This window comes from Mus musculus, chromosome 10, assembly GCF_000001635.26.
Source record: "Mus musculus strain C57BL/6J chromosome 10, GRCm38.p6 C57BL/6J".
NCBI classification, from domain to species: Eukaryota; Metazoa; Chordata; class Mammalia; order Rodentia; family Muridae; genus Mus; species Mus musculus.
Genome location: NC_000076.6, coordinates 57169565 through 57174676, shown reverse-complemented (window position 1 = coordinate 57174676; position 5112 = coordinate 57169565). Strand labels below are relative to the sequence as shown.

General features: G+C 36.7%; 1 non-coding gene across 1 annotated transcript; it reads right to left on the bottom strand.

The window, feature by feature from the left end:
• Positions 1-547: 547 nt before the first annotated feature.
• Gm24285 lies at positions 548-651 on the bottom strand. Its single transcript, XR_003949067.1, has one exon. It is a non-coding gene; the product is annotated as a U6 spliceosomal RNA (small nuclear RNA).
• Positions 652-5112: the final 4461 nt, after the last annotated feature.

The following is a 5112-nucleotide window of genomic DNA, read 5'->3' as shown; positions in this document are numbered from 1 at the left end:
TAAACCTTTGAGTACAACATAATATTTTTATGACAAGTGTTGGCCCAAATATCTTAGGTCAAGTTGTTGACAGCTTGGCTTTTGTTTCTCAGTAGAAATGTAGTCCATGGTACTGCCTTCAACTAATGCAATAACTTTGCAAGACTTAGCAAGGATGGGAAAGAGAAATCAGAACAAATAATGGGTTTTAGGTGGATGAACATTGCAATTTCACCATGAAAATAAGATACTAATACTTTTTAGATATTGATCTCTTTCAGTAGAGAATATTTATTATAGCCGACCATATAGCTCAGGACCTGTAGGGTTTGAATTGAAGAGTTGGAACAGGGAATGGTCCCCACATCAGGAATAAAAATAGAAAATTTAGTAGCAACTCTAGAGAGCTTCAGTGGGTCAGAATTATGCTAACTGCCCCCTCTCTCTTTTCTGAGCCTCTAGTCTGCTGCTTATTCTTAGATATGAATGCTTTTCCCATGGAAACTCATACTCCCACTATATCCAATCCTCAGGTTCTTGTGTTTGATTTTCCATACTATTATTATTTTAAAATATGGAACATTTCACGAATTTGCATCATCTTTGTATAAGGCCCATATTAATCTCCTTTGTATTGTTCTAATTTTGGTGTATGAGTTTGTAAAAGCAAGCATTAATTCTTAAAAATTTTAAAGAGGAAGTAATCATTTAATAGCACAGCAATACAAGTTGTGGAACATATTGGAAACAAACAAAAACTATGAAACATTGTTCATAGCAAGTGAACAATGACTTCACCTTTGATGAAGTAAAACGTATATATACATGCACAGAAAGCTTTGGACTTTTAAATAACAAAACGTGAATTTGTATACTTCTAACAATTTAAATCTGTTGCCTTTGTGTGTTTTAAAAAACAGTTATTTTTGAAGCAAACAAATGAACAGAGAAACTCTAACATTATCTTTAATTCTTAGAGCCAACTCCATGGTGCTTTGATATCACAGTGTAGAAGAACATACTTTGGATATGAAAACAGTATCCATCTCTTAAGTTGAAGTAAAATAAGTAAAGGCACAAAAACTTGGTGACACATTTCTAATGAAAAAGAAAAAAGGAAAAGAAAGAATACTGGGAGGATGACTAAGCAATGTAGAAAGGTCTATAAGCTTATAATAAATGGAACACTGGAGTGAATGAACAGACAGTATGCTAATTAGGTTCAGAAAGAGATAGCTTTCAAAGGTGAATAAAAATCCTCCTAGGTATGAAGAGGTGTGGGTTATAACCACAGCAGGTTGCATACTCATGAGCAACATCCCTTTTTTAAAAAAGGTTTTAGAGACTGGAATGTCCTAGAGGCGATTGAACTACTATTATTTTTGATACGTAATTTCTGCATCCTGATCAAGCTGATGTCATATACTTACATTGACTTATAATCATGTTGTGTGGTGTGGCCTCATATAAGTCCCCTTAGCGTGAATCAATTAGTTGTTTGTTTGTTTGTTTGTTTTTGCACACATAGTCATTTTATATTCTATATAGAAAGTATTTACAAATGAGTTGTGTTTATAATATTGACTAATTTAGTTTCCTTAAAAAAAACTTTTAAAGAAGAATCTGGACCGAGTGGGATTATGGCAAGGGGTTATGTACCAAGATAAGGCCTATGAGTAGCTGGGAATTTGAGTTTCAAGTTGAATGTATTGTAGAAATTCTTATGTACTTTCCCTCAGCATTATGGTACTCTCCGGTGTAAACTAAAGGATATTGTTCCAGAAACATCTATTTTATGTTGATAATAATAATAATAATAATAATAATAATAATAATGAACTTAAAACTATTATTGTGGAGGGGGATATATGCACCACAGCACATATGTGGAAATAAAAGAACTTTGTGGAGTATGTTCTCTTTCCCATTTTACATGGGTTCGGAGGATCACTTAGGTCACCAAACTTGTTCAGCAAGCCCCTTACTCACTGGGCCATCTCATTATCCTGAGACTTCTTCAATTTTCTGCATTCCAAAGTGCATATTAGAAGCAATAATACATTTCTACTGATGCTGTGATGAGTGCTACTAACTTGGCATGCATTCACATTATGACATAAGTGTATTGTTTAACAAGTTTTCTATGTTTGAGGCTGGGGTCTGTTTTTATGTTGCTAACCATTGTGCTTGCTCCAAACTGAAAGATGTCCCAGATGTAAGGGAAAAAAATCAGAAATCATCTATAAACAAAAATAGGAGACATGACTTTTGTAATTGTTTCTACTCTCTAGTCATAAAGCCATGACTGTACTTTGGTATGTTTGGGAAATTGTACAAGAAATATTTAAATGTTCTGTGAAGACAATTTTGAGGATGGAAAACACTTGAAAATGTAAAATTATAGTTATTATTTGACTCTCAGATTTGCTTTTCCCAAGTGCTTTGCTGGACTCAAAACAGTCCTTGCCCTTCTGATGTTACTTTCCTTCTTGGTGAGGCCATTACTTGAAGCTGGCCAACAGCTTTCTGTCCTTTAGAACAGTCTTGTTTAGTTCAACAGTGGCTCATCCCAAGAAACCGTGAAACAGACAAACATTTTCAAGTGTTAGGCTTGTCACCACCTTCGTCATTAGTTCTGCCCAGTTTGGAGGAAATAAAATCTCACTGTTGCCAAAGCCTTACAAATAGAGAGGTACATATTCACAGCCAACCATTGGACAGAGTGTGGGGCCCCCAATAGAGGAGCTAGAGAAAGGACTGAAGGAGTTGAAGGGGTTTGCAACAATAGCAACCAACCAGACCTCCAGACCTCCCAGGGACAAAGCCATCAACAAAGAGTATACATGGCTCCAGCTGCATATGTAGCAGAGGATGGCCTTGTCATACATCAATGGAGGAGAGGTCGTTGATCCTATGAAGGCTTGATATATCCCCCCAGTGTAGGGGAATAAAGGGCAAGGAGGTGCGAGTGGGTGGGTGGGTGGATGGGTAGAGGAACACCCTTATAGAAGCAGGGAAAGAGAAAATGCGATACGGTGTTTCCAGGAGGGAGGGAAACCAGGAAAGGGGTTAACATTTGAAATGTAAATAAAGGCTCATTTTGACTCATCATGAAATTACTAAAGTGTTACAAATTAGAACAAAATACTGCAAAGTGGTTTGAAACCTAAGCTTAGTTTGTCAATGTCATATTTGTAGTAATAAAAATCTTAAGTACTACATATATGATATGAAATGAATAATTTGATGCCTATAGATTTCATTTAGTTGCTGTAGTGTATTTTTGGAAAAAAAAATTCTGTGGTAGACAATTACTTCCCTGAGTGCATTATGAAACAGTCAAATATGATATTATGGACCCAGTGGTGTAGGCTTGGATTTTTCAATACTTACTTTAATAAGGGTTCTTAAATGTCTCAACCTCCCTTCTAGCCCTCTGACCAAAGGTAGGAGAAAAGACAGGCTAATAGGAAATAGAGGGTGTGGGCATGTTTAGAAGTAGTTATTTGGGGCTATTCCAAACAGTAGGGGCAGTCCAGTCTAATTACAAACAACAAGCATGAATCAATAGCAGCAGCTCCTTCCAGAATAAACCACAAGGCTCCGCCGAATTGTTACAAGTTCGCATAAGCAGCGAGAAGCAGTCAGACCAGCAAGGTATTGCAAGAAGAACCAATGCAAGAAGAGCATCAGCAAAGACCAGCAAACTTGAAATGCAAGCCAGTACAAGAGCGTCCTCTTACCATCTGTGGAATTATGTTAATATTCTTTCCAACATCACGCATCCTCTCATGTGCCTGCCTTAGTCAACATCCTTTCATAAGACAGCTTCCAGAAAAATATCACATGGCACGACTGAGTCTTCAAAGAAACCAGAAATGTCCACTTTACCGTGACATGAAGCAACGGCAGAATAATTGAACTAGATTACCTGGGTCATTTTTTCCCTATTAACCTATTTTATTAGTCAATGCCTATTAGACCCATTCGCATTAGAAAACTGGAGGTTGTACTCTTGTAAAATAGTTTCGAGAAGACTTATGTTTCTAGTAGTGGTAGCTCATGAATCTTCTATGCTCAAAGTTTGACCTGACTCAGTGTAAAACATTACAAAAGTCAAGAAGCCTGTTTCCTGTAAATGATGAGGGCCAGATCTTCATGATCTAACTTAAGTGGTAAGGTTTTTTTTTTTTTTAAAACTGAATACAGAGTGGAACATTTATTATTAACTATAAATACATTTTAGTAAAAGTTTAAGAGTAAGAGAAAATGGAAGAAAGGACATTTTTAATTCTGTTCTTTGGGGAAATATTCATGAGGTAATACTGATTATGGCTTAGATAATCACCTTAATTGCCAAGGTACTTGACTGGAACTTTTTCCATATTTTTAAATAATATTTAAATTTTTTGTTTCATATGTTTTTTATTTTTTTATTTATTAGGTATTTTCTTCATTTACATTTCCAATGCTATCCCGAAAGTTCCCCATACCCTCTTCCCCCACCACTCCCCTACCTTTCAACTCCCACTTCTTGGCCCTGGCTTTCCCCTGTACTGGGGCATATAAAGTTTGCAAGACCAATGGGCCTCTCTTTCCAATGATGGCTGACTAGGCCATCTTCTGAAAAATATGCAGCTAGAGACACAAGCTCCAGGGGGTACTAGTTAGTTCATATTGTTGTTCCACCTATAGGATTGCAGATCCCTTTAACTCCCTGGGTACTTTAGCTCCTCCATTGGGGGCCCTGTGATCCATCCAAGAGCTGACTATGAGCATTCACTTCTGTGTTTGCTAGGCCCCAGTTTAGCCTCACAAGAGACAGCTATATCAGTGTCCTTTCAGCAAAATCTTGCTAGTGTATGCAATGGTGTCAGCATTTGGAGGCTGATTATAAACATTCTAGATAAAGGTTTCCCTGATGTCTTTTGGAAGGAAGTGTGCTTAATCCTTTGTATGATTCTCAGTATAACAAAATGTCACTGCTTCAAGTATTATGTCTGTCTTGGAATTCATACAATCTTTGAGATTATTCATCTACCACAGCTAAATTTGCACTTATGAGGGAAGTTATTGGAAATAGAAGTTTTCCTGAATTTTTACAGCTTTCCCTATGATCTTAAGTCATTATTT